Below are 25817 nucleotides of genomic sequence, written 5' to 3' on the forward strand. Positions count from 1 at the left end.
AGTGAAATGGAATGTCTACAAGAGGGTAGTGAGACCAGCTATGTTATATGGGTTGGAGACAGTGGCATTGACAAAAAGGCAGGAGTTAGAGCTGGATGTGACAGAGTTAAAGATGTTAAGATTTGCACTCAGTGTGGCTAGAATGGATAGAATTAGGAATCAGTATATTAGAGGGTCAGCTCATGTTGGACAGTTTGGAGACAAAGCAAGAGAGACTAGATTGCGTTGGTTTCGACATGTGCTGAGGAGGGATGCTGGGTATATTGGGAAAAAGATGCTAAGGATGAAGCTACCAGGTAATAGGAAAAGAGGAAGACCTAAGATATGGTTTATGGATGTGGTGATTGAGGACATGCAGGTGGTTGATGTGACAGAGCAAGATGCAGAGGACAGGAAGAAATGGAAACAGATGATCCACTGTGGCGACCCCTAACTGGAACAGCTGAAAGAAGATGATGATGACTCATTCCTGAAGTGTTGACATTATGACTGTAACACAGTAGAATCTGTACGAATTTCATTTTTGCTTACTTTTGATCCTCAGTAGTTTGTTTACCAAAGAAATTGATTCCGCTAGAGTTAAGAAATTAAGGCAAACACAAGTGATTTGTTTGCTTCTTCTGAATTTTTGCCTGTAAGTTAGGCAGTCAAACATGATTTTGTTGGCCAGTTCATCATCATCTTTCAGCTTTTCCCGTTAGGGGTTGCCACAGTGGATCATCTCTTTCCATTTCTTCCTATCCTCTGCATCTTGCTCTGTCACACCAACTGCCTGTATGTCCTCTCTCACCACGTCCATAAACCTTATCTTAGGCCTTCCTCTTTTCCTCTTACCTGGCAGCTCCATCCTTAGCATCTTTTTCCCAATATACACATCATCCCTCCTCAGCACATGTCCAAACCAACGCAATCTAGTCTCTCTTGCTTTATCTCCAAACTGTCCAACATGAGCTGACCCTCTAATATACTGATTCCTAATCCTATCCATCCTAGTCACACTGAGTGCAAATCTTAACATCTTTAACTCTGCCACATCCAGCTCTGACTCATGCCTTTTTGTCAATGCCACTGTCTCCAACCCATATAACATAGCTGGTCTCACTACCCTCTTGTAGTCCTTCCCTTTCACTCTTACTGGTACCCGTCTGTCACAAATCACTCCTGACACTCTTCTCCACCCATTTCATCCTGCCTGTACTCTCTTCTTCACCTCTCTTCCACATTCACCATTAGTCTATTATTATTTTTATTATTATTATTTATGTTATTATATTATATTATTTATATTATTATTATTATTTTGTTGGCCAGTTAATTACATAAAATGATGAAGGTGTTTTAGCTGTAAAAGTGCACTTAAGTAAATAATGATCCAAGCACCCACAGACATCTTTGTTTTCCTTAAAAATATTTGGAATTATGGAGTTCATCCTATGTCATCATAGCACAATGGAACAAGTGGTGATTTTGTTTGTTTCACTTGTATAACCAGTGGACTTAATTATGCATTTGGGGCACATTCTTTTCATTAGGCAGTTCCAAGTATCAGTGCCTGTATGTTTAAAACTAATGTTAGAGAGCATATTCCAGTCATTTGGAAGGTAATTATTTAAAATGTAATTGATTTTCTGGCATACAGCATAAAGCTTTTGGATCAGTTTGCAATTATCAGTGGAATATCCTGGAATGATGAAAAGTTTGATAATATTAACAACATGCTTAAAAATTAAGCCAAACTTTCTAACTATACTGCTCCACAGAGATGGCAGAAATTGTGCTTGGCTGTGTTCTACAGCACATACATATAAAGGAAATAAGCATTTTAAAAGTATGTACAAGGTGCAACATAACACAATGTACTCTTTCTTGCCATAGTTATGCTTGATTTCAGAATTTAACAGTGGAATTTAGTTACCATGTGTTAATATTATAACATATGCAAAAGATATGCAACAAAATAGAAGAAAAAGCAGCTTAAATATTGTAATCCCAAGGGATATATTTAAAAAAAGTGTAATGTATAGATGACTCAATACAAGAGGGCAATGTTTCTGAGATTAACACTTAAAGGCCTTAAATGCAAAAAAAAAAAAAAAAAAAAAAAAAGACATAACAGACGTACAACAGTCTCAATGCTTAATTGCATTTGTTTAGATAAGCAGTGCTTCTACGATGCAGCTACAGATTAAAGGTTTCATATCTAAGGCCTAAACAAAGAATTTTGATTTAAAGAAAATCACAGTCTGAGGAAAAATGGAAATATGTTTTAAGTAGCAAAAAAAAGTACAATCCATTCACCAGGAACAGTTAGAACTGGTGAAAAGAACCTTATTGCTTATTATTTACCATTAATTTTTACAAACAGTTAAAAACTTCTATGTAAATATTCCGTAATATATAAACTTTAGGAACACCAGGAAGGTGAGTTAGCATCAGGATAACATTTTGCAGAATCTGCAGCATACTACACTTCCCCCAAAATGCCGTTGTGCACTGTGAATTTCAGAGAAAGGACTACAGCATACACCCCTTTCAAATGATTTAAGGCATGGTATACACCAGCACAATGCCCCTTTAACGTGAAGCATGGCATACATTAGCACAGTGCCCCTTTAAAATGTTTTAAGGCATGGTATACACCAGAACAATGCCCTTTTAAAATGAAGAATGGCATACATCTGCACAATGCCCCTTTAAGTGCTTTAAGGCATGGTATACACCAGAACAATGCCCTTTTAAAATGAAGAATGGCATACATCTGCACAATGCCCCTTTAAGTGCTTTAAGGCATGGTATACACCAGAACAATGCCCTTTTAAAATGAAGAATGGCATACATCTGCACAATGCCCCTTTAAGTGCTTTAAGGTATGGTATACATTAGCACAATGCCCCTTTAAAATGTTTTAAAGCATTGCATAGACGAGCATAATGCCCTTTAATGTGAAGCATGGCGTGTATTAGCACAGTGCCCCTTTAAAATGTTTTAAGGCATGGCATACACCAGAACAATGCCCTTTTAAAGTGAAGAATGGTGTACATCTGCACAATACCCCTTTAAGTGCTTTAAGGCATGGTATACACCAGCAGAATGCCCCTTTAAAGTGTTTTAAGGCATGGCATACACCATCACAATGCCCCTTTAAGGTGAAGGATGACGTACACCATCACAATGCCCCTTTAAGTGTTTTAAGGCATCAGAGTTAGAATTGGGGAACTGTAGCAGCAGCACAATAGTACAGCTGGACCCCAAGTGTGCCACGAGAATAGAAGTCATGATCTGCTGGCTCAGACAGAGAAGTACTCACAGCCTGTATACCAAAGCCTTTAAATTTTATAGATGCTGTATGTCACAAGTATGCTCCTCATATAGGACATAGGGCATAAAGGGGAAGTATATATACAAATACTCAAAAATGAATTGCTGCAGGGGGACAAACCGATGCCCCAAGTATAACATGGAACATGTACATCCAGAAGAAAGACGTTCAGAAGGGAAAGGAAAAGAAAGCCCCTCAGCCAGGAGATTCACAAAAGACAGGGGGAAGAGTCATAACAAAGGGGGAAGGAGGGAGGAACTGAATACTGCAACAATGAGGAGAAGGACATCTACTGTTATGGTAAGGCTTTACACAGCTATACTATGTCCTTCCATATTACTGTTGCAATATTCTTCACAGAAAGGAGAGTACAAGAACTAAGGGAGGAGGAAGGCACAGAGAAACCCGTAATGCTTAGTAAAAGTATGAGCACAGGTCAAAGTAGCAGCTTCAGTGATGGAATGGATGTGCAAACCCTTGAAAGGGCACCAGAAAAGCAACTTCCCTAGAAGTATGTCCCTTTAAAAATGAAGAAAGACATTATGCCTTGGAAGGAATAACAAAAGAAAATGACCTTAGAGATCCAGAAGGAGATGGTTTGCTTGAAGTCAGCTAAACCCAATGTCCTGGGATGAAAAAAACAAAAAGGTTCTCAGATTTGTGAATAACCTTTATTTTAGCCAAATAGTATCTGGGCTGCCTTTGCAAGTCTCATATGTGGCGAACCTTCTCACTGGCAGACTATGGAAAAGAAAAAAAGGAAGTTAGTTGAATAGACTGCTTAAGGGACTACTCAGTAACCATCTTGAACATAAGAGAAGGATGTATATGCAGAGACACCCTTGTCCCTAGGAAAAATCAAAAAGGGAGTAGATGCCATCAGAGCATGAAGTTTAAAAACTCTCTTGGCAGAAGTAAGATCCAACAGCAAAATGTTCTTTCAAGTACAAAATTGCAAAGATGCTGAACTAGCAGTTTCAAAAGGACCAAGAGTATACTGAGGTCCCATGAAGGAGGCATGGACTTTGTAGTGGGTCTGATGTGAAGGATGCCTTTCAGGAATTACTTCACCTCAAGTAAGAGGCCAAATGAGGGTGCAAGGACAGACAAGTACAGATAACTGACAGGTGAGCCTTAACTGAAGAATATGTCAAGCCACCATGGAGCAAATCACACAAATAAAAACCAAAACCAATGGAAGTCAGAGGAAAAAGCTCAGCCAAAAATGAAAATGAAAAATATTTTTAATTTTTTTCTGAGCTTTGTCCCCTGAGCTTCCATGGCTTTGTTTTCATTGATTGTTTTTTTACACTGTTTTTTGGATGTCTTTGGTTTTCATTGATTGCTTTTTACACTTTATTTTGGATGTCTTTGGTTTTCATTGATTGTTTTTTTACACTGTTTTTTGGATGTCTTTGGTTTTTATTGATTGTTTTTTACACTGTTTTTTGGATGTCTTTGATTTTCATTGATTGTTTTTTACACTGTTTCTTGGGACATGACTTGGTTTGTTGCTTTAGATCACACAAGCGAAAAGCAGATAAACTACTAATATGAAGAGATATTGATGGCAAGAGTAGCAACAAGAAAATATTTTCCATTTAGACGTATATGATTTTCTGGTAGAGGGTTCCCTGGCCTCCTGCAAAACCCAAAACATGTCCTAAGAACTGAGTTGTCTAAAAGGAATCAAAACCCTATCATCCACATGTCATTTGAAGAGTGGACAGGTGAGGATGGATAAGAGATCCCTTGTTTTGTGTGAAAAGATCTATCCATTGAGGTAACTTGTGGTGATTGCCCATGGCCATATGGAAAAGAAGAGGGCACCAGTACTACCTGGGTCAAAAGGTAGTTACCAGCAAGATTTTGAGAGAGTTCTGCTTGATCTTGTGCAGAAGTCTTGACAGGAGAGGAAGGGGAGGAAAATCATACAGAAACATTCCCTTCCAACAAAAAGGCATGGCGCCCCCTTTTCAAGTCAGAGGACTTGGAACCATCAAGTATAATAGAGGAAGTTGTCTGTTCAGAGTGGAGGCAAAAAGATCCATCTGAGGAATACCCCACCAATGGATGATGTCCAGGAACACATCTTTGTGAAGCATCCATTCATGATTCTGTGTTCTGGACTTGCTCAGAGAGTCTGCCACTAGACTGTGCACTGAAGGAATGTAAACTGCCTGAAGAATCACCTGATAACTGACAGCTAGATCCCAGGCCTGAAGAATTTGTCTGTAAAGAAGATAAGTCCTTGTACCCCCCTGCTTGTTGATGTACCACATCACAGTGGTATTGTCTGTGAAGGTTTTCATGGGGCTATGGAGCAAAAAGTAAAGAAAGGCCTTTAGAGCCAGAATCAGAGCCCTCCTCTCTTTAGCATTGCTATGACCTGACCTCTGATGAAGAATTCCGAGGCCATGAATTTTCAGAAGAAGTGCACCACCTCAGATGTGCAGCATCCATGCACAGTTCTTGCGTGGGAACTAGAGTATAAAAGGGTACTCGCGTATTGAGAAACATTTCCTGAATCTACCACAGAAGCCCAAGTATGAGACAAGAGGCAAATGAATAGGGACATCTAGGGGGTGGAAATGTTGAAGCCACACCAAACTGAGGTATGACTGAAATGCCCTTGGCAAGAGGAAGCATGGGAATGGTGGAAGCCATAAATGCCAAAATCTTAGGAAATTCCCAGATGGTGATACAGAACAGAGAAAGAAGAGACAGGAAGAAGGTTGTCAGAGACAAAACACTGGGACCAGGAAAAGAGGCCAACATGGAAATGGTCTGAATCCTGCAACCAAGAAAAATATGACCTTGGGAGGGCATAAGCACCGACTTCTTGAGATTGATGGTGAACCCCAGGATTAATAAAATCCAAGTGGTATGATCTTGCAGATCAGGCTAGTTAGGCTGATGGGCATATAATTGCCTTGGCAGTGGATGCTCCACCTTAGTGCAGAGGGCTGATAGTGGCTGTCCTCTATTTGGCTAGGATGAAGCAGGTGTTCAGGCTTTGGTTGAATAATATGTCTAATGGAGCTGAGAGCTCATGCCTGAGTTCATATAGGACACTGCCAGGGATGTTGCCAGGTCCCATGGAGACTGTATTTTTTGCCTTTGGGAGTACATTAAAGACCTGCTCCCTGGTGATGAGGGGAGGAGTCAGGTGCTGGGGATGTCCTGGTTTACAGATGGGGTGAAGTTTTCACTGAACCTGTCTGCCAGCAGGTTGGCTATATCTATGGCTTTTGTGCATGTGGTGTTCTTGACCACAAGTTCAGAGAAGATTTGGGTGTTAACTTTGAGATTGTGGACATATGTGAAGAAGGCTTTGTGATTGTCCTTAGTGGATGTGGCCAATTTGAACTCAAAATTAGCCTTAGAGGATTTCACCAGTGACCTTATTTGCTTGTTCAGACAAAATAGAGATTATTGCAACTTGGCATCTGGTCCTTCTTAGTCCTGGACAGCAATTCTTTCTTTTTATTATAGAGTTTGTTTATTGCTGCTGTCCACCAGCCAGGTTTACTCTTCCTTGAGGAAGGTGATTTGGTCCTGTCATGTACTGCTGTGTCTATACAGCTATGTAGGTGCTCATATAGTTTTTTGGTGTAATTCCAACTGAAGGGATGGTGGCTGTGAAGCTACTTATACCTGTTCTCAGGAGATTGTAGTCAGCTTTGTAATTTTTTTTGTTTGAACCTGACAAGAGGAGGGGTCAGGGGAGACAGTGACTTCAAAAGTGATCGCTTTATGGTCAGATCTTACTAAGGAGTATGACACTGTAAGGGTGCTACAGTGGCTACTCATGTTGGTTAGTACAAGGTCCAGGATATTTTCACCTCTCATGGCGGTGTCGATCAGCTGATCCAATGAATTAGCATTGACGAAGTCAAGGAATCTCTGGGCGTTCACGTTTGGACTAAAATAGGTCTTCCCCTCTATATTTGAGTAGTTAAAGTCACCAGGATCAGGGTAGATGGTTGAATCTTGATGGATTCAAATAAGTCCAGAGAGGTAGAGTGGCCTTCCTAAGTCATGGTTGGGAGTCTGTAGCTAACTATGTTAACTAAATATGTTGTATGTAATTGCTATGTAAATTGTTAATCGCTATGTAATCCAATGTAACTACTGTCTGTTTATTTTATCTGTGGAGCTTTTCTACCCGGGCCTACGTCCAGTCAGGCACTCCCGGTCAACAAATATAAATAAATAAATAAATAAACTATTATTTGAACAGGTGTCTGGTCAACAGTTAACTGCACTTGGAGTGTTTGCTGTGCATCATACTGTCTGACCAGCCTGCAGGATTTTATGCCTTTGATAAATAGGGAAACTCCACCTGCTTTGGCTTTGTAGCCTTCTGTTTGAGGTCTGAAAGTATGGTAGGATGAGTAAACATGTAAGGCTGGGGTGCTCTCTGCAGCTTTGAACCAGGTTTAGTGACTGCTCAAATTTCAGCATCCTCCAGGGTGTGGAATGCTTGCAATGAGTGTAGTTTCATGCTGAGACTCCTAGCATTTAGCAGCATAACCTTTAAATTTTGTTTAGAAGAATTTTTCACATTAGTAATTTTGTGCTCATGACTTTGCCTAAAAAAGACACTATTGGGGAAGCAAGAGCCTTTGCCAGAAGCCTGAAGCCTAGGGCAGACAGATGAAGGCCATCTCTGGCAAAGCATCATGGTCTGTCAGTCATGTCCTCTAAACTGTCAAGCACTGGATCCCCTTGGAATGACACCAGAAACTAATCCAATTGTTAAAGTCAATCATTTTCTGTTTGTATTGAGGCATCATTCTGGGTGATGGAAGGATGCTGCTTAAGGCTGGGAACATACATGCCTGGGACATATATTCAGCGAGCTCAATCATGTATCTCTTCACTTAGTCCAGAGAGGCGCATCTCAAGTCATTCACACCAACATGGATTATGACAAAGTCACAACAGTACCTGTTGTTAAGAGACTTGAGTGCGGGCATGATATGGCAGATTCTAGCATCTAACAAGCAACTTACCATGACTTTCTCCTTGTCTAGACTGGTGAGGGGCACATCTGTGTATCACATGATAGAGTCTCCTATAACTAGTATGTTGGGTCTGTGGCTGGGCCTTAGAGGCTGTGAGACACAGGCGTGTGTCTTATGTGTGGTGTCTGGTGCTGTGGGTTGTGATGTGCATGTGTGTGGTTTTGCTTCAGAGGTCTCGTTTGTTTAGGTATGTTTTTGTTGAAAACCTCTGCATATGTAGGTGTGTTGTATACGTATGGGTGGTGTTAGAGGTGTGGTGTTTGTAGTGTTTCAGCAGACAACCTTTTCAGTGACAGATGTACTGGCTTGTGACTGAGACAGTAAGGATTCTAAGTTCTTAATGTAATTGCATCTCTCACATATTGTGTTCCTAGGTGGTAGTAGTAGAAGGTTGTCCGTGTACATGAGACAGTTGCTACAGTGTCTCAGGATGCCTATATCATCCAGGCTAGCAGAAGAAACCAACCATAGGAAATTGTCCATCCATGATTGTCAGAATCTGTGGAAGACAGTCAGGGACAGTAGAATGGATACTTTTTGAGGACAGTACCTATTGGTGTGAGTAGGCATAGATAAAATCAATACAGTCACTGCAAGGGAGGGCCTCACTTATGTAGGAGTGCTGGTAAGGGAAAAAATGCAGCTGACATACCTTGCAAAGTGCAAATAAGCACAAACCAGTGCAGACATGGGGATTAAATACCACAAAAACGAAAGTGAAACAAAAACACTAGAATTGACCAATCAACCCTTGTCCCTGAGCTCTTAGATAAATGCCCTATGCCAAACCAGTTCCAACCAGTTCACATACTCCCACTAAGTGCAGGCAGGCTCCAGCTAACACAAGATGGTGTAGCAGCAAAACTTGTAACCAGACTAAGCTAAATATATTTAAACTCTATTTAGGTTGATTTAACACAGGAGAGCAGATACAAGCTTACATATAACAGTAACAAACAAGAGCAAATGTATTTAAACAAATTAACCAGTTAACCAATAAAAAAGTTCAAAACTTAGCCCTGTTCCAGCAACCTTCAATCAGACAAGTTCTAACTGTACATTCCTGCTACTAGGGTGCAGGGGAACACTCTCCAACAAAATACGGCCTGGTTTAGTGCTTAAGTTATACAAACAGAGCTAGATTAGAAGCTAGTATATGCTGCAGAAAACAAGCTGCACCAAAGAAACAGTTCAAATAAGCAGGAACAACAAGCCTTCAACCAGCAATTCACAGCTCAGAAGGGCAGAATCTACCCTCTCCTCCCACAAGCGTGTAGACCACAAACATTCTTAATGTAAAATAACTGGCCTGTAGCCCAAGTGCTTAAACTAAAAGGCTTAGAATAACAGTTACAGTTTAATAAATGTAGTAGAATGAATGCAATTTAATACTTTTGAAAACAAGCAGCAAAAGCAAAATAAAGTAATAAAGTAGCAAGAAATACAAATATAGTAAAGGCAGATGAATACAGTAAATTTTTTTTTCTTTCTTTTTTTTAGGTTAAGTGGGAAGGGAGGAAACAAGATAATTCAAGGTTGTGAAACTAAGGGGGTGGGCCTTCCCAAATGACCTCTCTCCACACAGTAAAATGAGCTAATGAGATGATGAGATAGGACGGGGGAGGAGTGTCCAAATGAGATTTATAGTAGGAGCAGGCATCTCAAAAACTACCAAATTCAGCTAGAGATAAGCAATATTCAGAGCAAGCAAGCCAAACACTTCAACTAAATAGAGATATTTCTAAATAAAAGAGCAATGCTGTTTTTCAGCCCCCCCCCCCCCCACTAATTAACTGGTGTTATTCACAGTTTGCAAAGGAATTATTTTGCAACTTTTTAAATTGTCCCTAGCCAAGAACTCTTAAAACTCCAACAGAACAGAAAACTTAAAACAATTCAAAATAAAATGCAGATAGAGATCAGCAGTATTCAGAGCAAGCAGGCCAAACAAACATTTCATCTAAAAGCAGGAAAAGAGCTGAAGCTGTCCCTTCTGAATCAGGGAAATCAAAGACAACCTTAGCTACCTGAGAAAGGTGGAACAAGTCATACCTGGTCACATGGATTTGGTAACTAATAGCCTGAAATGACAAGGCAGCAGCCATATATATTTTTTTACCCAACCTCTCCATAACTCTACTATCCTTATCTGAAGGATGGAGATTAGAAGAAGGCAAATGTTTATAAGGCTTATCAGTTGAGACTGAAACCAGAGAAGCATCAGCAGAATAACAACCATCCGTGGTTGTCAGAATCTGTGGAAGAGAGGTCAGGGACAGTAGAATGGGTACTATTTGAGGACAGTACCTATTGGTGTGAGTAGGCATGGATAAGGAAGGACATTTAAACAAATATTTGCAATCCTCAGGTACCTTGTAGAATCAATCAGGTTTTTAGGAGCAGAGGGTGTTTCTAGTCAGGTGCTACAGAAGCAGAAGAGGTGGTGTTCAAAAGTACTTCCAACAGAGGAGGAAATGCAGACAGCGTATGACACTCCCTTTGTAGAAGTTCATAGTATGTCTTTTGTATGTCAGAGTTCTTGGAGTAATCTCACTTAAGGTACTCCATCATATCAGCAATACTATCCCCAAAGGATAATTCTTCTAAGGGGGAATCTGTGCTCAAGGAATCCTCTTCCCCTGAGACATAATCCAGAGGAGATGGAATTTGAGGGGATTAAGCTAGGGATTCCTCCCCAGAATCTAAATCTTTATCAGAGGACTATGGATCACTTGTTCTCTTAACAGGTATGGAAGACCAGGGAGGAGCATGGACTGACAGCAGCACCCCTTGAGGAGACTTTAATACCATCAAGGCATTGAACAAGCCTTGAATAAAATCCTGCCATTCATATTGGGGACTTTTAGCATAAGGGTAATAGGCTTGGTCTTTTGCTTTTTCTTAAGCTGGATGGATGTCCTCATTAACAATCCTTGGCAGCATAGCCGATTGGCTGGATTCACTGAGCTTAGTAGGAATCTCTTCCTGGAGTAAGGTTTGAGGACCCCACCTCAACCCCTCTGAAATAATCAGCTGTGGTTCCTCCTCAACATCCACAGCAGGTGACATGCAAGAACTCTGATCAACACTAGCCTCTAACAGGGTCACAGCAGAGGAATCAGATGCAAGCACCAGACAGTTTTTAAGGCTTTCACTGGCTTCTAGGGAGATGTCCAGTGGAGGATGGACAGCAAGCAGATTAGCCCTGGACTTTTTGGTCTTCTTCTTGGAAGGCTGCTGTAACTAAAGATGTGAGAATTTTGCCATTGCACCCTGAGCCAACAGCTTAAGATGTTGGTTCTCAAGGTATGTGGAGAGGGAAAATAAATGACTACAGAGGGTTTTAGGAATAAAGATTTGAAGGATAGGCACTGTGCAAGGTCATGGAAAATACCTAGGTAAAAACAACACTGGTTGTGGTAGGCTTTATGGGGAATCTGTCTCCCACACTGACATTGTTCCTTCCTGGATGACATGAACACAGGCAACAACACAAATTAAGAAAAAAAGAGAGAAGAAACCCCAATGGGGCTCTTATGTTAAGACAACTTGGTAACCAGCACAGCAGACTGGGCATTCAGACTAACATATGATTATGGTGTTTGGACTGGCGGCAAAAAGTTAAGAGTATTTGGATCTGAACATCACCTATGTGCCCTACATCCTATGCAGGCAGCATATGTGTGACACACAGTGCCTATAAAATATAAAGGCTTTGGTATAATGGGAGGAAGCTATGATTATCCTGGAGAGAAGATCCCTTAAGGGAAGAATACTGCAACAGTGATATGGAAGAACATCAGATGCTCTTCTTATGCTCTGATATTGAACCTTTGTAGTACATTCAGATTCAACAAATATAGGATGACCTCGGTAACTATAAATGATATAAACAAATGGTGTGCATCTATCCCAATGTTAAGACTGCTTCATGCTGATAAAAAATTTATTTATTTTATTTCTTTTTATTTTACATTTGTTGGCTGGGCTAGTCTAGCTGGATACATGTCCATTTAGAGGCCCAGGGAGATAAGCTCCAAGCATTAGTAAATTAGAAAAACAATTACAATAATTAAAAATGACTAAATTCAAATACAAAGAGATTAAAAATGTTTTGAGAGAATAAAAATTGTTTCTATGAATAATAGCTCGCAGTCTATGCAAGGTTTAAAATAAAATATATAAGTAAAAATTGTGTCTATGAATAATATCTCACAGTCTATGCAAAGGTTAGAAATACAATCGAGTACAAGAACACTCAGAATTCTAAAGTAATGATTTGTAGATCAGAGAAAGAGAAAGAGAGAAAAGCAGAAGAAAGAAAAACACAAGGGCTAGAATAAAGTTAGATTCTATTGACTAAAGCTCTAGAGGGGACAAAGGCCAGAAGGAAGGGTATAGAAAGAAGAGCATTAAGGGGGAAAAGCAATTGAACTGCATTTTTTGCATCTAATGAAGTATATTTTAAGTACATTTATAATTGCACTTATCTTAATGTTTAAATCAGGTTTTGGTGCTTTTTCCTCTGTCTGAAGTTAAACTTATTAATTTAAAGCATTTTACAGTCTGCACTGCTTTTTGGTTTTTCTTCTGGGCCTAGGTGTTTTTCTGAGTTTGTTGTAGCTAACTGTAACTAGACCCTGCGGTAATTAACCCACCCCCCCCTTGTATTTTACATCACACGAGCAGTCCACCATCTCAGTGTTGATACTACTACAAACTGATGATAAAAGCATCTGGACTACATTTTTGCAGTCATTAAAGTACGTTTTAAGTACATTTATAACATCTTACCATTTATATCAGTTTTGCGTATGTTTTTATGTTCCTCTGAAGTTAAAGCCTTTAATTTAAGACATTTTTACAATGTGTGTTGCTTTTTCATTTTTCTGCTGAGCCTAGGTGTTTTTCTCTGTTTTGTTCCTTCTCACCCTCCCTATTCCTGTTTTGTTTTTATACTTGGAGGTATTTGAGCTGCCTGTGGCTACTGTATACCTCCTCCCAGTCGTATCCCCTCTTCTCATCTTACTGGTTACTGACAGAAGAAACTGTGAGGGATCTCCCAGTAGACCATTAGTGTACTTTAAAATTGTCTTGAACTTTGGGCTCCTCATTGCTGGTTTGTCTGCCTTTGAATCGCTTGAAATTACTTGCAAGTTATTTGATTTGTTAACAATATCTTTTCACCATGGCTAAGGCTGGGACTGCAATTCTAGTGGTGAAGAAAGATATTCTTATTTGTCTAAGCTGGGAAATGCACAAGGGAGCTTAAAGTGGCAGCTACACGTAACTAATTGGTACCTTTTCATTTTTGGCTAACCAAAGTGTGTTTTTACATTAATCAGACTGGGACTGCTATTAGTGGCAGTAGTAAAGTAGCCTGGTCAGTCCCATTTGAGAAACATCAAGGATGCTTAAATAGAGATTGCTACAACATCTAGGGGAAATTTTGGGGACTAAGTCAGTTGTTAATCTGCACTTGAGAGCTATGTTTGCATTGCTTTTACATTAAGTTGTTCCAGGATCATCCATCTTGTGGCAGAAAGTGTATACCTGGTCTATATGAGTTGGGAGGAACTACAGGGATCTTAAAATGCACTTGTTTATTGGCCAGAGGGCACAAACGTTAGTTTTCAGCTTTTTTGCTGAGTGGTGGGTAACAGTACCATGTAGAGCAGCAAATCTATAAAGCTAGTACTTATGACTTTTAACCCATAACACAGAAAGGCTTTGCACAGAGATTATCTTAGAGCAGCTAGATATTGCCATACAGCACAAAGATCATAGCACTGTCTAACAACTACCACTCAAGGTTGGGTCACATTATCTAGGCCTGTAAAGACCCTGGTGTTTGTTAGTCTAGTGTACACCTATGAGCCTATTTATATGCAAAAATAAGCTGCATTACTTGAGAGGATTCAGATTGCACTTTGCTGTCATTAATATATACATTTTTCTGAGGAATAATTCCACCACAGATGTTTATTCTGCAGCCTGATGTGTTCTTTACATCTGCATTAAAAGTACTCAGAATGTAATGTTTTTGTTGTTAATAAAATATTGCCAATTCTGGGGTGATGGATGGATAACAATCATCATGATTATATCATAAGCAGTACTATTCTCTGTATGTTTATCACATCCATCTTACTATGCATCAAGGAATATGACTATAGTTTTCTATGATATGCAAATACAGGCAGAGAGCATACCTCTCAATCTCTTAGAGCAAGAAATCTGGACAGACTCTAAAATAATGGGGGGGGGGGGGCAATGGCCCAAAATAGGGGCAGATTTTAAATGTTGTTCTTATTAACTTACAATGTTGCTAGAATAACAGATTTTGTGTTTACATGCATTTTTAAAGGCTATAAAGTCTGAAATTCAGCAATGGGATTATATTACTAAATGCTCAACTTCTCTGCCCTTTTTCTCCCTATTTACTGTCCCTATTATGAATAAACAATAACAGAGCATTTAAAATAATTTAAATTGACTGTTTCTCTCCACTAGAACAGTACCTTACTGTACTGTGGTGATTTCACTTTCAAAAAACTTTTACCCCACCCTGGTAAAGTCTCAAATTAGTTGATATCATCAAGGCCAGTGAATACAGGTAGTTTTCTGGCCAATTCCCTCCCCAAACTGACATCACCATGACCGTCTTAAAATCTCACCCATGCTGTGATGTTACAGCTCTCTGGTCCTTCGCCTACCCATACAAAAAGGAAAGGCTAAAACAAGGAAACAGTACATGAGTCAAGTCTCCTGCTGTGAGCTGTCAATCACAGCAGGTAGGAACTCAAATTACCCTTAGCACTTTGACAACTAGGGAAGTTAGGTGTGAAGGGGATGGGAGATGAGTCAAAGTAGTACAATTAAGGCTTCACAAAAAAAATACAGTTTAGCCATTCTAAATAGAATCAGCAGTAAAACCACTTTGAAAGTCTGTTCTGTGGCATTTGCACTGTTTGTGTTTTAAGTAGTCATTGAACAGCATGAAATGTTACTTAAAACTGACTGAAGACAGCAGTGTATGCATGTAAAATCAATGTAGTGACAGGAGCTTTAGGAAGAAAGAGGCATGCGTAATGTAACTTTTTACAGACTAGCACTGCATTGTGGGATACCTACAGGCAGACTAAACAATCAGAATTACTTCAAGATGCCAGACCCCATGAGGTCAGACTCAGAAATTACATATAAACATATTTAAAAACCTGTAAATAGTCCCAGAGTGGTGTTAAAATGTAGGAAGCACCAAACCATGATGAAATAAGCATGTTTTTTGAGTCTGTGGTACAATTCTCCTTTAAGGGGGGAAGTTTTTTTCTTACATTGCTGTAGGGCCAGAGTTAGTGGGAGTGGCAGACATATGGTTAGCACACACGTAAGGTGGTATAAATGATGGCTACAATTCATGAGATACGCATAAAATACACAAATTATTCAACAAGGCATTACTCATATGATCCAGTTTATGACTGTATGAGCACTGACAGATTTATACATTAAGAAATTATCTAGCCTATGGGACTATAGACTTAAACAGAAGACATGATCTGTGCAGCCTGTTGAAGTCTAAGCATGAAGGCATAGCAAGCTGCTGAGCTGCCCATGGATGTCAGCTGATTCACTTACTAAGAAACTGTAGACCTTACACTTCCAATCTTGCAGCACTGTTCCCAGTGGTAGGTTTTCTTTAACTGTTAATATTTGATGGCCTTCATAAGAACTGATTGGCTAGAAGAAACACATCATCAACCTAATTTGTACTCCTCAAGTAAGCATTGCTTTCAATTATGCGTTAATAAATTCTCCTTTCCATTCACTTTTCATTTTCACCAAAAGTCTAACCAGTGATTACTGAAAATTAATTACAAGCCAATGAACACTTATGAGTTGTAATTATCCAAAATTCTATGAAAGAAGGTATTTGCTGTGAGAAAATGAGTGTTTATTGTCAAACAATAGGTTTGTCTTTAAATCGTTTTTGACCTGCTAGTTTGTAATCTTTTAATGACAACTTCAGTTTCATGTAAAATACCATTAACAAGCCAACACTTGTTCTGTGTCCTATATGCAAACTTTTAATCATCAGATTCTATGTTGGATAGCTTCCAAACAGAGCAATATTCAATAATTTATGTTTTTCATTATATGGAGTAATCACAGAGCCTCTGGTGCTGCATAACTGAATAGACCAATATTTTGCAAGCGGGAATATTTATTCTGGCTCACTTTTTAGTAAAAGAATTTTCCTTTCTGGAAAATGTGTTCTCTTTCCTATCTTTTACAGCTGATGGTTTTCTTCATTTTACTCTTTGGTGAAACACTCTTTCTATTATATTATCCGGCTTCTCCCATGATTACTTCCACCTATACCTCCTAACCATTGGCTCCTTGCTCAGTCTAAGACCCATTCATTCCCTTATACTACATCACTCTGTCTTGGGTGAAGGTGATTCTCACCTGAGATTTGTCTTGTATCACAACTCTACTACCATTGGTGGCCACTGTAAAGCAGATGATATATCATCCAGGAAGAATTATGAGATGTATGGGTTTTCCCTGTTGTGCAACTTACAACCACAAAGTAGTATAATATGGACATTCTGTATTCTACAATATCAGCCCCATGTACAGATACACACTTCTGACCAGGCACTCATTTCGAACTACAGTTTTTCACTGTGTGTGTGTGACTCTCCATGCTATCTCATTCAACTTGCCATCTGCTGGGTAAAAAATACTACACTAGATCAAAGTTCCACCCCTCCTCTAAAACAGGTGCATAGGCATTAGCTACATGCAATCGTCTTCTTCTGGCACTCCACCAGTACCTCATTCACTAACCAATCTTATGTCATCTAGGCTATAATGAAGGCTTTGTCTACATGTGCCAGAGAAGCAGACTTATGTCATCTTATGTAATATGGCTTCATAATAAAAGGAATTTTGTTTCCAAACTCATACTAGATTATGCTAACCACTTTTGTTCCTATTGCTGGATATATAGTATTATAGCACCTTCTCAAAATGTTGCATATTAACTGCTTACATAGAAATCTTTTATTGGTGGCAAGTATAGCAATTTGTCCAGTATTATTCATAAACATTTCTTCCCTATAATTAATGTTAGTCCAGAAAGAAGGTGCAGGCCTCTATGATAGATCCTTAATTATTTATTTTGAAAGTGGACATTGTTGAAAGACTGATTATTGTTAGACTTAAAGGAAGCTGAAATCCCAAATCTGCCAAAAACTGGAATCATGGAATTGATTTGTGTGCATGTTTTAGGCTCCAGAAGGGGAACCATGAAACACTCCTTTATGAGTGCTGTCATATCAGTCTGGTTGTTTCATAAAGTCATGTTTGTCCAGAGTGCTAGAAGCAATTCAAGGAGCTGAACAGAAGCATGGGTATTTTGCACAGTATTTGTCTTGCAAATACTACTGATGTAATTTTTTTAGTTAGTTCGGTATGTTATCTATATCAGGCATAGCTTTCAACTTGCAGACATTGAAAATAAGAACAAAAAGCCTTGAAAAGTAAGTGCATTCACCTCCAGATTGGACAAAAGGCATATAACTCTTCCTGCTTCCAGTAGGAATGTGGAATACTACTGAGAAATGCGTATAAAAAGACTTGCGCGTACACACACACACACACACACACACACACACACACACACACACACACACACACACACTACTTATAATTTTCAGTTGTTTTACTTGTACTCCTTTTTTCAAGCTTTCTTCTTGTGTATGCTTTGTGATTCAACACTTTGCCTGTCTGCAACATGAATTATATGCATATATATGCATGTATGTTTCATTTCTTGGTCAACATCTTAGTAATCAGTTTTTGGCAAGAAGTTTTATTACTTTAAGTGCATATTTATTGTCTTGCTTTCTTCTCTAATTCTTTACTAAGAATCCTGAAATTAACATTTTTGGTTACCAATATTTAATGGCAGCAAATGCTTATTCTGTATTTGTCACTGCCTCACAGATTTGGTACAGTTTATGTCTAGTCATATCCAGCCATAATTATTTTAATTTTGTTCGAGTTATACGTGGGGCAGAGGCACAGCTATTAATCCTTGCTACCCAACTTAGCCAATGGTAAGAACTGGAATGATTAAAATTTTAAAAAGCATAACTCTTCATTTTTTTGAATCCCTAAAAAATTGTAGCTTAACTTTATGTAGTATGTGGCAAGCTCTTCCTGAAATATGCTGTAATTTTTTTTAAATGGCTGTCTATTACTTTTTTATGAAGTTCTAATTAGTTTTAAAGGATTCATTCTGTCTGGAATCAGAACTCCTCAAAATGCAACTTACTGATTTTATAATATTAAATCAAGCTATATAGAAATGTTACACTTTAAAAATCATTTTTTTTATTCTAGTCATCATGCTGATAGCTGCATAAACCTATTCCTTTCCTATGAGGTAGGCTGAACGTATCTTGAGCAAAAGAACAGAAGAGGGACTAGAGATATTACACTATAGCCAGAGCTTAAATTAGTTAGAAGAATCAACATGCACACCTCTCAGCCACACCACATTTCAAAGACTGATTATATTCTGTAAAAGAACATATTCCCTAGTGTATTGCTTTACCCACAGGTAAATCTCATATCCACACTTTCATTGGCTTGGTTTTAAAGCTATTGAGAACAATCCCCTGAAACATGTCACACATTCAAATGGACCAACAGCAAACAAAAAGGGTACACTAGTGACTGAGTGTTGGCATGCAATTGTTTTCCCTTTCTATTTGTCAGAGAAATAATTTGATTGGAATACTACTTTTTGTTTTGGATAAAGAATGAGGTGAACTGGAATAAGGAGAGAGGATACAAAATGTCAAAGTCTGATCAGACATATAGCTAGAGTGAGGTAAAAGGTGCAACCACATAGGGTGTAAAGTTTTAGGTGGCATGAATGTCAGATCCTGTTCAGTTTGCAATGCATTACCAGCATTTAGAAATGGATGCCAGTACTGCATCTGTTGTCAGAAATGAAGTACTTTTGCACTTTGTGGGTAGCATAAATTGTAGCAAGTAGTTTGCTACAGTTTAAAAATGAAATATGAGCTTTTCAGAAAATATCCAAGGAGATGGACAGTTGAGCTTTTTTGGGGTCTTCAACTTAAAGTTCCGGTGGAATGGCACCCAACACCAAAACAGCTAGCTACACCACTATCTGTGATTGCTGTCCTTTCTACTTCTGCCTGCTGCTATTACTGTTGAGTCGGAATGGATCAGATAAGGAAAACTGACTATTAACAGTAGTTGCAGTTTCCTATTTCCCAACCAGCAAACAGAAAATGGGTGCTTCTTGTATGTGTTTTGGAACTGGCTGGTAGTTACTACAGGGGTGTAGACTATGGTACAGGGTTTGATTCTCACAGCTCTCATTTGCCTACTGTTTGAGTTAGAGCAAATCACTTAACCAGACTTTGCCCCCGGGTTTCCCCTTAAAAGGGGCTTTATGTCCAGTGTATCTACTGATTAACAAATACGTATTATTAAATAATGTTTTGTCTGCTTTCCCCTGTCTGGTTGGCTAGATTATATTTTGTATCGTCTGCTGTCTGTAACTTCAATTAAAAATATGTGTTGCTCTGCATTTAATCAAAGCGCCCATATTTTGTTTATGGTGTGTGCTTATTTATTTATTTATTTTTGTTAAGTTTCTAAGCCAGTGCAAATTACGTTTTTATTACTGATGCGTGTATAACCCATTTAGTTTAAAAGTTGCTGTCCTACAAGCTTGGTTACTGAACCTAACAAATTAGCCTGAATCGAGTTTATTCTTGACCAGCCAGTAAAGATGTTGATAGCTTTTGATTAGTCAATCAATATTCATTTTGTTTACTGCTTATTTTAATGTTTGTGAAATAGTACAGATGTTACGATACAAGTTTGCTTCATCACATAAAATGAGTCTGAGCTCCAGTGTTTGTTTTAAAGTGTTTGTTTTAAAGTTTGTGAGTCAACACAGATGTTTTGCTACAAATCTTATTGCTTAATCACACAATGTGAGTCTGCTCTGTTTTTAAAACTTTGTGAACTAATATTAATGTTGTGCAACTAGTAACAGGTTTATCTACTGCATCACGAGGAGTCTGTTAATACACTTTACCCCGTCTTTGTGCTTTCCAGCTACAGATATTCATTACTCAGAGCAGTCTTTTTAGTGTATTTAGAGCTCCATTTTGTAAAATGAAGTGGTTCCATTTAGTTATATGCTATGAGTTCTACCTCTGTCCGGTAGCAAAGGTTATAACTTGCCCACCCCGCCTTTTTTTTGCAGATCACAAAGGCTGATTATTTACTCTTTATTTCACTTTTTCTTTATTTTAAAGTGAAGTGGGCATCAAATTCTTCAGATAATTCACATTTCCCACCTTTGATTAACAAAGAAAATATGTCTTTTTCATCTGTCAATGGTCTCTGCCTCCTCTAAATAGCTTAATTAAATAAACATTTACAGGTTTACAGACAGAGAGAGAATCTGAGAGTCTGATCATGGTGAGCTAAAGAGCTTAGTGTTTCTAACTGGCATTCTAATTTATGGTAACTTGACTTTTAAGGAAAAATTGTGGTGTCAGGTATAAGTAGCCCTTGCATGCAGTAGCTGGTATGCAGATAAATTTCTACACAATGTATCATGTAGGTGACAGCATTCATGATCAAAATATTTTTTCTTTTAAGCTCAGATGTGCTAGAATTCATCATTTATGTTGCTATTCTTTATTAAATGCCTCTTTACAAATAAGACTTAGCTGGCAACACTTTTGTTAAGGTTAAGCTAGCTTTAGAGTAACATTTAGCAACTACCTTTTATCAGCATTTAAAGCATATGCACTGTGTTTGGATGGGCAATAAGGGAGCTACACATATAAAATGAGGGGACTATATACTGAAAGCATTACAGTTCCATGAATTTAAAATGTTTATTCCATCTGTTAACTATCACAGCATAGTTCAGATTTCCTGATAATGGTGGCACTGTGGATTTCTGTGTTTTCATTGGAACTGTAAATAAAGGCAATTGTTTTGCAGAGTTTAACAACTGAATGTTTTTGCTTTCCTAGTTAATCTTTGCAAAGTGATTTTTTTTTTGAGTTCTTGCACTGATAATAGTCATATGACTCGATATCTTGCAGCAGAGCCAAGCTATCACTCGCTGTAATAATATTTGACTCCATATATGCTCTTCGCTACTTGTGAGGTTTAGCTTCTAAAAAATCGAGGACTAAGTTAATACGCCACACCAAAACTGTTGAGGAAATTGTCTAGGGCCACATTTAAATAGTTCAAGACCCCATTTAAATTGAGAAGGGAGATTCCAGTTAGGCATGACATTTGAAGAAGGTAGTAGAGTGCGACTAAATCAAGAGAGGTGGCAACAGGTGACACAACACACCAAACTCGAAAAAGGGAGGTTGATGATGATGGTGATAACATGTCCAAATCCATGTTGGCCACTAAGTTTTTAATTATTTCTGTTACTGTAACTAGGTCAAGTGGCACCCTGGACAATGTCCCATTTAGTGCCCACAACCAAAACAATGAAAACTTTGGACAAATATATCTACGCACACACACACACACACACACACACACACACACACACACACACACACACACTCACTCACTCACTCACTCACTCACTCACTCACTCACTCACTCACTCACTCACTCACTCACTCTCACACACACACACACACACACACACACACACACACACACACACACACACACACACACACACACACACACACACAATCTCTGAAATCATTTGTGGCTAAATACTGATACTGCTTGCAGTTGCAAGGATCGATTAGAATTCAACCACCATAACAAAACATGCACCGCAAACCCAAGTAGTGACATTTACGCAACTGTGATTGAAACTGAGGCTTCTTAAACAATTACGATGACTGCTTTCAGAAACCAATCAGCACCTCCACTGCATGTACAGTGTGGATACACTGCAGTCCATTGAGAAAGTTGATCTCATATAAATAGATTCTTCTTGGTAGCCAGAGCTATAAATGTGTGATACTATTTTATAGTCTCACTGAGTTCCATTTCGCCTCACAGTAAGATGCTGTCCGGTTCGATTCTCAGCTAGAGCGTCTTCTGCGTGGAGACATGCATGAATGGGCGTACCTTTGTTGAAGGTTGTGTATCAGGTCTGGTAACTCGGCATGTAAAAATCAACTACCAATCATTAGCGGACCGGAGTTCCGCTGTGGCGACCCCTAACCGGAAAAAGCCGAAAGACACAAAATTGAGTTCCATTTCAAACTAGCCTCTTCCTTTCCAATTGAAGAAAGTGTGATGATGTGAGGTAGTGCCAGCTATGCCACAGAGAATAGGGCACTGCATGTGTAACATATGCCAGCATAGCCAGCTGGAGTTTTGTAAAGAATTTTATGTCATTTGTATTTCAAACTGATTTCTACATCATCATCATCATCATCATCTTTCGGCTGTTCCCGTTAGGGGTCGCCACAGTGGATCACCTGTTTCCATTTCTTCCTGTCCTCTGCATCTTGCTCTGTCACACCAACCACCTGCATGTCCTCTCTCACCACATCAATAAACCTTATCTTAGGCCTTCCTCTTTTCCTGTTATCTGGTAGCTTCATCCTTAGCATCTTTTTCCCAATATACTCCGCATCCCTTCTCAGCACATGTCCAAACCAATGTAATATTGCCTCTCTGGCTTTGTCTCTAAACCTTCCAACCTGGGCTGACCCTCTAATATACTTATTCCTAATCCTGTCCACCCTCGTCACACCCAGTGCAAATCTTAACATCTTTAACTCTGCCACATCCAGCTCAAACTCCTGCCTTTTTGTCAATGCCACTGTCTCCAACCCATATAACATAGCTGGCCTCACTACCCTCTTGTAGACCTTCCCTTTCACTCTTACAGGTACTCGTCTGTCACAAATCACTCCTGACACTCTTCTCCACTCACTCCATCCTGCCTGTACTCTCTTCTTCACCTCTCTTCCACACTCATCGTTACTCTGAACTATTGACCCCAAATATTTAAACTCATCCACCTTCGCCACCTCTACTCCTTGCATCCTCACCATTTCTCTATCCTCCCTCTCATTCACACACATATATTCTGTCTTAGTCCTGCTGACCTTCATTCCTCTTCTTTCTAGAGCATATCTCCATCTCTCCAGGGTCTCCTCCACCTGTTCCCTACTCTCACTACAGATCACAATGTCATCTGCAAACATCATAGTCCATGGGGACTCCTGTCTGATCTCGTCTGTCAACCTGTCCATCACCATTGCAAATAAGAAAGGGCTCAGAGCTGATCCTTGATGTAACCCCACCTCCACCTTAAACGCATCTGTCACTCCCACCGCAGACCTCACCGCTGTCACACTACCCTCGTACATATCCTGTACCACTCTTACATACTTCTCTGACACTCCTGACTTCCTCATACAATACCACAACTCCTCTCTAGGCACCCTGTCATATGCTTTCTCCAAGTCTACAAAAACACAATGCAACTCCTTCTTACTTTCTCTGTACTTCTCCATCAACACTCTCAGAGCAAACATCGCATCTGTAGTGCTCTTTCCCGGCATGAAACCATACTGCTGTTCACTAATCATCACATCCCTTCTTAACCTAGCTTCCACTACTCTTTCCCATAACTTCATGCTGTGACTGATCAATTTAATCCCTCTGTAGTTACTACAGCTCTGCACATCACCCTTATTCTTAAAAATCGGTACCAAAACACTTTTTCTCCATTCCTCAGGCATCCTCTCACTTTCCAAGATTTTATTAAACAATCTGGTTAAAAACTCCACTGCCATTTCACCTAAACACCTCCATGCTTCCACAGGTATGTCATCTGGGCCAACAGCCTTTGCATTCTTCATTCTCTTCATAGCTATCTTTACTTCCTCCTTGCTAATCCATTGTACTTCATGATTCACTATCCCTACATAATCCAACCTTCTCTCCCTCTCATTCTCTTCATTCATCAACCCCTCAAAGTACTCTTTCCATCTCCTCAACACACTCTCCTCGCTTGTGAGTATGTTTCCCTCATTATCCTTTATCACCTTTACCTGCTGCACATCTTTCCTAGCTCGGTCCCTCTGTCTAGCCAATCTGTACAGGTCCTTTTCTCCCTCCTTTCATACAACTCATCATATGCCTTATCCTTAGCCTTCGCCACCTCTCTCTTTGCCATGCACCTCATCTCCTTATACTCCTGTCTACTTTCTTCATCTCTCTGACAATCCCACTTCTTCTTTGCCAACCTCTTTGCCTGTATACTCTTCTGTACTTCCTCATTCCACCACCATGTCTCCTTGTCGTCCTTCCTCTATCCCGATGTGATACCAAGCACCTTTCTAGCCATCTCCCTTTCTAGCTCTGCTGTAGTTACCAGCTATTTGGTAACTCTTCACTGCCACCCAGTGCCTGTCTTAACTCATCCCTGAACTCCACCTCACAATTACCCTTTTTCAATTTCCACCACTTGATCCTTGGTGTTGCCCTCACACTCCTCCTCCTCTTCTTGATCACCAATGTCATCCTACAAACCACCGTCCTATGCTGCCTAACTACACTTTCACCGGCCACCACTTTACAGTCTTCAATCTCTTTCAAACTGGCCCTCCTACATAAGATATAATCCACTTGTGTGCATCTTCCTCCACTCTTGTATGTCACCCTATGCTCCTCCCTCTTGTTAAAATAAGTATTCACTACAGCCATATCCATCCTTTTCGCAAAATCCACTACCATCTGACCTTCTGCATTCCTTTTGTTTAACACCATACCTACCCATCACTTCCTCATCCCCACTGTTCCCTTCACCAACATGCCCATTTAAATCTGCTCCAATCACCACTCTCTCACCCTTGGGTACAGTCATCACCACTTCATCCATTTCACTCCAAAATTTTTCTTTCTCATCCATTGCACACCCAACTTGTGGAGCATATGCACTAACAACATTAATCATTACACCATCAATTTCCAGCTTCATAAACATCACTCTATCCATCACCCTTTTCACCTCCAAAACACTCTTCGCATACTGTTCCTTCAGAATAACTCCTACACCATTTCTCCTCCCATCCACACCATGATAAAACAATTTGAACCCACCTCCAATACACCTAGCCTTACTCCCCTTCCATCTGGTCTCTTGCACACACAATACACCAACCTTCCTTCTGTCCATCATATCAGCTAGCTCTCTCCATATACCAGTCATACTGCCAACATTCAAAGTTCTGACCCTCACTACCACAGTCCTAGCCTTTCTCCTCTCTTTCTGCCTTCAGTCATGCCTTCCACCTCTTCTCCTCCTTCGGCCAACAGTAGCCCAATTTACACCAGCACCCTGTTGGCTAACAGTACTGGTGGCGGTCATTGTTAACCCTGGC

This window comes from Protopterus annectens, chromosome 7.part0 (assembly GCF_019279795.1).
Source record: "Protopterus annectens isolate FY-2018-M chromosome 7.part0, PAN1.0, whole genome shotgun sequence".
Taxonomy (NCBI): Eukaryota; Metazoa; Chordata; order Ceratodontiformes; family Protopteridae; genus Protopterus; species Protopterus annectens.